This window comes from Mirounga angustirostris, unplaced genomic scaffold, assembly GCF_029215605.1.
Source record: "Mirounga angustirostris isolate CCGP_5_RB_7025 unplaced genomic scaffold, mMirAng1.0.hap1 SCAF_8, whole genome shotgun sequence".
Lineage (NCBI taxonomy): Eukaryota > Metazoa > Chordata > Mammalia > Carnivora > Phocidae > Mirounga > Mirounga angustirostris.
Window position 1 is genome coordinate 93,900,148 of NW_026991716.1, and position 10,075 is coordinate 93,910,222.

The 10,075-nt window shown below is 36.2% G+C and overlaps 1 pseudogene; it reads left to right on the forward strand.

Moving 5' to 3' along the window:
• Positions 1–2,487: 2,487 nt before the first annotated feature.
• Positions 2,488–3,823, forward strand: LOC123836490 (chromobox protein homolog 3-like; annotated as a pseudogene).
• The last annotated feature ends 6,252 nt before the right edge of the window (positions 3,824–10,075 follow it).

Here is a 10,075-nt window from a genome sequence, read left to right on the forward strand (position 1 = left end):
TGGGATTAAACTCCTGCTCACCCAGAGAACCATGGAACCCCCTGTTTTCACCTCTTCCTTCCCCTCCCACAACACTCCCAAGGCTGCCTCCCAAATGAGGAATCCAATGACAGTAGTCTAAGACCTTCCTACACACTCCAGGACCCTAAATTAAATTAAGTAATGGCCGTAGCCAACCTTTATTTTGCTTTTGTTTTTTGGGTTTTTTTGCAAAGCACTTCACTAGCATTATCTCATGTCATCTTGATTATTTTTATCATCATCTCCATTTCACAATGACGATATCGCAGCTCAGAGAGGTTTAAATAATTTGCCCAAAGTCACCCAAGTGACAGTGAGAGCCAAGACTTGAACGAAGGCAGACTTATTCGACAGTCTCTGCTTCTCCCACAGACTGCTTCCACCGGTGGAAACAAAATTCTTTGGAGTCCAGAGGAAGCTAGACAGAATACCATCCAATAGCAAGAAGGAGACCCACCCACATTGTGTATTAGAAGGCTCAAGGATACAAAAGGGTGAGGAGTGTCTGGCCCTGAAGTTGGAGTGGGATTGCCATGTTCTGTGCTCTGTGCCTGGTGTTTGGTGTATACTTCTGCTTTTCTGGGCCAACAGCTGAAATATCCCCTTCACTTCTCCTTGGCTGGGTCTTGGGCCATTAATACCATATCACACCCATTCCATTCTTATATGGGTCACCCAACTCAGTTCCGTGGCCTAAATCTGCCATTATTTGGTGTCTGTTGAATGCAAATAAAGCTGATTCTTGATACCCAGGGACAGTTGACGTAAGATTTTGATTGTTCTCTCTTCTCTTCCTGTTACTTCTTCCCTGCTACTTACTTTAGATATCACCTCTGCCAGAGAGCACAGGAGTGGAAAGAAAGCTTGCTCATTGTCAGTCTTTTGCTGTAAACTAGCTTTGTTAGTATTTCCCACTGGAAAAAGACTACTGGGGGAGTAGTCTGAGGCTTGTAGATTACCTTTTTTTCTGTGCATTCTCTGTCATCTGATAGCCTAGATAGCATCTAAACTTTTTTCTTAGTTGGGCCTTGGCTGTGTTTGTTGAATTGTTGTGTTGTGTTTGTTGAATTATATATTATCTTTAATCCATGACCCACCCTTGGTCAAATTCTATGATTAAGGGATATGAACAGCACTGGACCCTCACTCTATCCCATTAAATGAATTAATGCATGGGACATACTAGGACATTTCCTGGCCCAGAGTAAACACTGAATAATTGTTATTTCATCAATATTATACAATATGCCTGAAAAATAATATTCAATATCCAAGGCATTAGTGTTTTGTTGTTTGTTGTTTTTTTTTTTACTTTTTAAAAAATTTATTTGAGACAGAGAGAGTGCACAAGTGGGGAGGAGGGTCAGAGAGAGAGGGAGAAGCAGACTCTCTGTTGAGCAGGGAGCCTTATGTGGGGCTTGATCCCAGGACCCTGAGATCACAACCTGAGCCGAAGGCAGACGCTTAACTGACTGAGCCACCCAGGCACCCCAAGGCATCAGTTTTGTTGTTGTTGTTGTTATCCTGGAATTTTTTTTTTTAAAGATTTTATTTATTTATTTGAGAGAGAGAATGAGATAGAGAGAGCATGAGATGGGGGAGGGTCAGAGGGAGAAGCAGACTCCCTGCTGAGCAGGGAGCCCGATGCGGGACTCGATCCCGGGACACCAGGATCATGACCTGAGCCAAAGGCAGTCACTTAACCAACTGAGCCACCCAGGCGCCCTCCTGGAATTTTTCATTACAGCGGCCAAGACTGTTTTAAAGCAAAGTTCCTCAAGGGCAAGAACTAAGGATGATAAAATGGAGCAGTACAAGTTATAAACTCCTTAGGGGAAGACTTCTGCTTCTAGTTATGATGGACTAGCTTGTATCAGATCAATCCTCCTTATGAGAACAACTAGAAAAGCCTAGATTTTTTTTAACAGTGAGAAACATCTATTTGAAAGCATTAGAGAGATACTAAGAGTCTAAGGTATTAGAGAAAAAGGAAACACAGAGAGGTGAGCAGCTTAACATATGCAGCTATTTTCCTTTGTGAGGCATTTGATTATTCTGAATACGTACAGAGATGCTGAGCAGGACTGCTGGCAATCTTACAGGGGTAAGGAGACAAAAATTGGGATTCAAAGCTTTCCAAAAGGAGAGGTCCTCGTAAACAGCACAGTCTTTCAGCTGGGAATCTTGAAGGACTACACCCTGGTAATAAAAGCTAGCCTGAAAATAGACTAGCATTCACAGAGACTGAAACTCAGATCTGAATCAAATCAATCTCAGATTAGAGTAAAGAGATATTCTCCTGGCTAATTGCCTACCTGACCAAAGTAAATCTTCTTTGGAGGAAGAAGTCATCCAGACTCTCAAATTATCACCACAACTTTTCATGCATAGTGTCTGGCATTAAACAAACAACAACAATAAAACTGGGCATATCAAGAGATAGGAACAAATGACTGAAAACCAAGAGAAAAAAAATGCTGTAATTTAAACAGATACGTTGAATATATTTTTTAAATAGTCTAATAAAAATTCTAGGACTGAAATTAAGAACTCAGTGGAAGGATTTAAAGGCAGATTAAACTCAATTTCAGAGATGATTCATGAACTTGCGTATAGACTAGAAGAAAATATGTAGACTTCACTACAATTACAGCAAGATAAAAATTTTAAGAAATACAGAAAAGCGAGACTAAGTGATAAATGGGACCCAGTATAAAACATTTGTGTAATTAGAGTCCTGGAAGAGAAGGAGAGAGATAATACAGCATAAACAATTTTGATGAGAAAATAATCTGAGGATATAAAAACTGACAAAAGACATAGAGCCACAGATAAATACAAAGAAAGTTACAGCTAGACCCGTCATGTAAAACAGGTGAAAAACAACTAAAGGCAAAAACTGTAAGTATAGCTAGTATAAAAAATAACAGGACACATTTTGTTCAGAGGCACAATAATAAGAGTCAAATTTTCAATGAAAATAATGGAAGCCAAACAATAATGAAAAGCTATCTTTAAAAGGCTAAACGAAGGGATGTGGCTGGAGTTTGAGGTGTGTGGGACCTAGAGCCGCCCCGGGGCAGTGGATAACAGCTCTTCAAGCCTGCAATTAAAAAAAAAAAGGCCTCCAGTAAAATGACATTGCAAAAAATGGGGAAGAAACAGAAAGGAAAGAGTAAAAAAGTAGAAGAGGCAGAGCCTGAAAATTTGTGGTGGGAAAAGTACTGGACCAATGTGTAGTAAATGGGAAGAGGGAGTATTTCCTGAAGTGGAAGAGATTTACTGATGCTGACAGTACTTGGGAACCTGAAGAAAATTTAGATCGTCCAGAGTGAATTGAAGTATTTCCTAATGCTCAGAAAGCTGGTAAAGAAAAAGATGGTACAAAAAGGCAATCTTTATCTGACCGTGAATCTGATGATAGCAAATCAAAGAAGAAAAGAGATGCTGCGGATAAACCAAGAGGTCTTGATCCTGAATGAGTAATTGGTGCCACAGAGAGCAATGGAGAATTCATGTGTGTCATGAAATGGAAAAGATTCAGATGAGGCCGACTTGGGGCTGGAAAAAGGGGCACATAGGAAGTGTCCTCAAAGTGTAATTGTTTTTTACGAAGAGAGACTAACTTGTCATTCTTCTCTAGAAGATGAAGTTTAGTAATTGTTTCCATTGCTTTATATATATATATATATATATATATAAAATCTGGGTCTTGGTTTTTTTATTTCTTTTTTTTTTTTTAAAGATTTTATTTATTTATTTATTTGACAGAGATAGACACAGTGAGAGAGGGAACACAAGTAGGGGGAGTGGGAGAGGGAGAAGCAGGCTTCCCGCGGAGCAGGGAGCCTGATGCGGGGCTCGATCCCAGGACCCTGGGATCATGACCTGAGCCGAAGGCAGACGCTTAACCGACTGAGCCACCCAGGCGCCCCGGTTTTTTGATTTCTTAGGATGAGGAAATAACATTCTAATGAAAATCAAGTTTGATATATTTGTTTTGAAGTAGTATCAGGGGAGTTGGTGATTTTTTGCATCTGTAGCACCAGTTACTTTGAACAAATAAAAGCTTTCTGTAGTTGCTTCCTTTATCAGAAAAGAATATTTGAGGGGCGCCTGGGTGACTCAGTTGGTTAAGCATCTGCCTTCGGCCCAGGTCATGATCCCAGAGTCCCGGGATCGAGTCCCGCATAGGGCTCCCCCACCTTGTGATCTCTCTCTCTTTTGTGTCAAATAAATAAAATCTTTAAAAAAAAGAAAGAAAGAAAAGAATATTTGACACCATGGTGTGTTATTCCCCTGCATTAGAGAACATCTTTTCTAAATGTTGGGGGAAATCTTCATAATCGTTACTCAATCAGGATTTGTGTTTAACTCCTATATGCCTAAGGACTCTTCTGGGTTTTTTGTTTATTTGGGCTTTTTTTGGTGTATGTGTGTGTGTGTGTGTACATAAAAATACATGTGTAAATGGTTTTTTTTTTCTTTAAACATTCACCAAAGTAAAATCAGCATTTCATAACCATGGATAAGCCCTTGTTTCTGGGATGCCATCATTTTCAGCAACCTAAGAAATAAATCACTTAAGTAAATTGAAATTTTTCCTGAAGTCTTAACCTTTCAAATTTTGTAATTAATTGAAAATTTAAATTGGACAATTTAAAAGCAGCCATATCAGAATCCATATCTATAGTCAGTCATATAAATGCAAGTTTATTTGCAAGATACTGAAAGGAAAATTTTATCACTACCAACAACCTCCCCACACAAATGAGAAAACTAGACAAGTCTTGGTGTGTTTTAATTAGGTAAGTAACACTTAGTTAAATGGACATTTAAAGGTTCCTTCTAATGAACCATTCCCTTTTCAAGAAGTTGAAATCCCTGTTCTATGTTGACTAAAAGATCATGACTCATGGAATGTCTAGGACTTCATTCATGGAAACCTAATCATAATCAGAGGGTTAATGATGTTGGCAATTTAGGACCAGCTGGAATAAATGGGTGGGTGAACAAACTCCTATAATCTAAATTCTTGACCTGCATGTTTTTTCTTTACACCAAGTCATTCCCTACATGTAAGCTCAATCTTCTCAGTATTTGAATTCCTGGTTCAGCAGAAACCAGGAAAAACAATAACTTTGTAGTAGTCAGAATGTTATCCAACTGTATCTGGTTTATTTTATTGTAAATACTGGCAAACAATGGTCGATAGTTTTCTATTGAAAAAATAAATAAATAAAAATAAAAGGCTAAAAGAAAATAACTGCTAACCTAAAGTTCTATACCCAGAGAAAGTATCATTCAAAAATGAAAGTGAAAAAAAGACATTTCCAGCCAAACAAAAACAGATGATTTGCAGCTCACTGACAGACACTAAAGGAAAAACTAGTTTTTCAGGTAGAAGGAAAAGAATTCCAAATGGAAGCAAGAAGATGCAGAAAGGAATAAAGACTAAACCTACAAGGAAATATAAATTAATATTGACTGTGTAAAATTATAATATCTTGAGAGACTTAGAATATTTGTAGAATTAATGTATATACAATACATAAAATATAAGTAGGAAAAAGGAGTTAAAGTATTCCAATGTCCTTAACATTATCCATGAATTGAAAAAAATACGAATGGGATTTTAATAAGTCAAGGATGCATGTTGTAATCTTTAGGTCTAGGATAACCAATAAAAAGATAATAAAAGAATCAATGATGAACTAGTTAATAAGAGATTGAAATGAAATAATAATAAAAATACTTTATTCCAAAGAAGTTAAAGAGGGGAAAAAGAAAACAGAACAATTGTAACAACTAAAAAATAAGAAGATGGTAGATTTATATCCAAATATATCAGTAAGGATATTAAATGTAAACAGATTAAGTATTCTAATTAAAACATGAAAAGACTGGATTAAAAATAAACATATCACTACACCCAAATATAAACATACAGAAAGAATAAAAATAAAAGGAAGAAAAACATATCTCTAACTAAATAAAAAAATCTGGTATGTCTTAACCAATATCAGACAATGTTTAAGGCAAGAAACTTTACAAGAGATAAAGTAGTACATTTCATAAGGATAAAAATGTCAATCCATCTGGAAGATATAACAATTCTAAATTGTACCTAATAACACATCCTCAAATTTTATAATGCAAAAATAGACAGAAATAAAAGGAACAATGGGAGATTTTAACACAACTTTCACTTCTCTTACTAACTTTTAGAAGAGGAAGCAGAGAACAAAAACCAACCACAAGGTTATAAAAAATTTGAACAATACAATTAACAAATGCACATGTGACCTAATTATTATGTAGGGAATGCTTCATACAACTGCAGAATACAGTTTTATTTGTATTTTATTTTATTTTTTATTTTATTTTTTTTTAAAGATTTTATTTGACAGAGAGAGACACAGCGAGAGAGGGAACACAAGCAGGGGGAGTGGGAGAGGGAGAAGCAGGCTCCCAGCTGAGCAGGGAGCCTGATGCAGGGCTCCATCCCAGGACCCTGGGATCATGACCTGAGCTGAAGGCAGACGCTTAATGACTGAGCCACCCAGGCGCCCCTGTATTTTATTTTATTTTTTAAGATTTTACTTATTTGAGAGAAAGAGCACAAAGCAGGGCTCTGGAGTGGCAGGGGGAGAGGGAGAAGCAGGCTCCCTGCTGAGCAGGGAGTCCCACGCTGCTCCATTGAGGACACTGTGATCATGACCTGAGCAGATGCTTACCTGACTGAGCCACCCAGGTGCCCCCAGTATACAGTTTTGAAATTTTGATTGCACATGGTATATTTACCAAAACTGGCTGTATGCTGATCCGTAAAACAAATCTCAACAGATTTCAGAGGATTTAAATCCTCTTTTCCTTTCCTTTTCTCCCCCTACATAATATCTTTGTCAGGTTTTGGTACTAAGGTTAAGTTGCCTTCATAAAACGAATGGTAAGTGTTCTTAGCTTTTATTTCTTTGGGAGAATTTCTGGTCTATGACCACAGTAAAAGTCAGCTAAAAATCAATAGCAAAAGATACCTGGAAAAATCCCCACATTTTAGAAAATAAACTTCTAAATAATCTGTGCATTAGAGAAAAATGAGAAAATATTTTAACTAAAGGATAATAAAAATATAACATTCAAAACGTGGGATTCAGTTCAAGCTGTGCTTGAGTGGAGAGAGCAATTTGTAGCTTTAAATGCAAATGTTGAAGAAAAGCTGAAAATCAGTTATGTAAGAATCTATCTCAAGAAATTGGGCAGGGGAGGAAGAACTCAGCAAATTAAACCCAAGAAAGTAAAAACATAATAAAGATAAAACAGAAAATTAAGGAAATAGTAGACAAATGTACAATGAGAGAATCAACAAACCCAAAAGTTGGTTCTACACAAAGATCAGTAATCTTGATAAACCTCTACCAAGAATAATCGAGAAAAAAGTGAGAAACAAAGTATCGATAATAGGAATGAAAAAGAGCACCTCATCGCAGATCATACCTTTAAAAGAGAATACAAGGGGGAGTGCCTGGCTGGCTCAGTCAGTGGAGCATGCAACTCTTGATCTCAGGGGTTCTAAGTTTGAGACCCATGTTGCGCATAGAGCCCACTAAAGAAAAAAAAATTGGGTGATGGACATTAAGGAGGGCATGTGATACAATGAGCACTGGGTATTATATAAGACTGATGAATCACTGACCTCTACCTCGGAAACTAATAATACACTCTATGTTAATTAATTGAATTTAAATTAAAAAAAACTAAAAAATTTTTTTTGAATTAAAAAGGAAAAGATTCTCTCTCTCTCTCTTCCTCTGCCCCTCCCGTGTTCACACACATATGTACAGGTATTCTCTCTCTCTCAAAAAAAATTGTTTTTATACAGAGGAAATCATGTATATATATGTGTACATATATATATATATATCCATCTGTGATTTGTCTTTTTTGCTAAAAATTGTTTTTGAGATTCAGCAATGTTGAATTTCTAGCTTGTAGTTAATTCATTTTCACTGTGGTTGATATTCCATTAAAGGATTATACTGCAATTTCTTAAAAAAAAAATAATAATAAGGATATTATAAGTTTCTGCCAATAAATTTGAAAATAGGAAATAAATTCTTCAAAAGCGACACTGTACTAAACCTGAGACAAGGGAAAATAGAAATCTAACTAGTCCTATATATATCGAATATATAATTTAAAACCTTCCCTCAAGGAAAACTCCAGGCCCATGTGACTTCATCAGTGAATTCTTCAAGAATTTAGGGAAGAAATAGCAACAATCCTACATAAACCATAAACTCTCCTAGCGAATAAAGAGGGAACAGCTACTACCTTGTTTTATGAAGCCAACTTAACCTTAAATCCTGACAAATATCTTCAGGAAAGGAAAATTGTCAAGCTCTCTTATAAACGTAGATATGAACATTCCATTCAAAATATTAGCCTAAAATATATGAAAAATATAGCCATTTTGAGTTTATTCCAAGAATATAAGGGAAGTTTAATATTTAAAACTCAATGAACACTGGCAGATACCACTTTAACCAAGTGATCAAGGTTACCATCACCAGTAACAAGACATATCATGCACCCCCTGAGATGATTGCGAAGAGCATCACCTTTGCTCAAAAATGAAAGTCTTCAATCTAATCGTGGGAAGACATCACACAAACCTAAATTAAAGGAGAGTCTAACAAAATTCTCTTCAAAAGTGTCAAAGTCATGAAAGACAAGGAAGGACCGAAGAACTGTCAAAGATTAGAGCCGACTAAGGAGATTCCACAACTAAATGCAATATGGCATCCTGAAATAGAACATTAGTGGGAAAACTAGTAAAATCTGAATAAAGTACATAGTATGACTAAAAGTATTATACCAGTGTTATTTAAGTATTGTCATTTATCCTATGGTTATATAAAATGAGCATTTGGGGCAGCTGGGTGAAGGGTATAAGGGTAGGTGCAGGGTACTATTTTTGCAACTCTTCCATAAATCTAAAATTGTTTCAAAATAAAAAGCCAAGAAAACTCAATTAATGTAATTTATCACATGAACAGAATGAAAAGGAAAATCTTACGATTATGTCAATAGATACAGAAAAAACATTTTAAAAAATTCAATATTGGGGCACCTGGGTGGCTCAGTTGGTTAAGCATCTGCCTTTGGCTCCAGTCGTGATCTGGGGATCCAGTCCTGTGTCGGGCTCCCTGCTCAGCAGGGAGTCAGCTTCTCCCTCTGCCCCTCCCCCCTGCTCATGCTTTTGCTTGCTCATTCTCTCTCTCTCAAATGAATAAATAAAAAATCTTTAAAAAATTCAATATTCACTCATGATTAAAAATAAATTCTTAGCCAATTAGAAATATAAAGAATTTCCTTAATCCTATAAAGGAAATCTAGAAACAACCCTACAGCAAACATCATAATCCCCCTAATTTGGAAATGAGACAAAGATATCTGTTATTGTATCTATTCAAAATTGGACTGGAAGTTCACAGCTAGTACAATAAGGCAAGAAAAATGAGACTGAAGAAGAAAGAAAACTGACATTATTCATCAGCATCATGGATAATATAGAGAAATATATATGATTATGTAATATATATTATTTATATACATATAGCTATTGAGAGAAGATCCCAAAGAACCTACAAATTATACAAATTAGTGGATGAGCTTAGCAAGATTGCTGAATACAAGATCAATATAAAAAAATCAATTGCATTCTATATACTAAAAATAAATCCAAAAATGAAATTTTTAAATAATAATACAGCACTGTAATAACATAACAAACATTAAACACCTAAGAATAAATCCAGGGGAAGATGTGCAACACCTTTGTGCAAAAAGAGTAACATGTCACCGAACTAAATTAAAGACCCAAATAAATGTTCAAGGACTAGGGGACTAAGGATTAGAAACATGCTCTCCCACATAATCTACAGATTCAGGTAGTCCCAGCCAAATTCCAAGAAATTGGTAAACTGATTCTAAAATTTATATGGCCATGCAGAAGGCCAGGAGTGGCCAAGATAATATTGAAGAACGACAG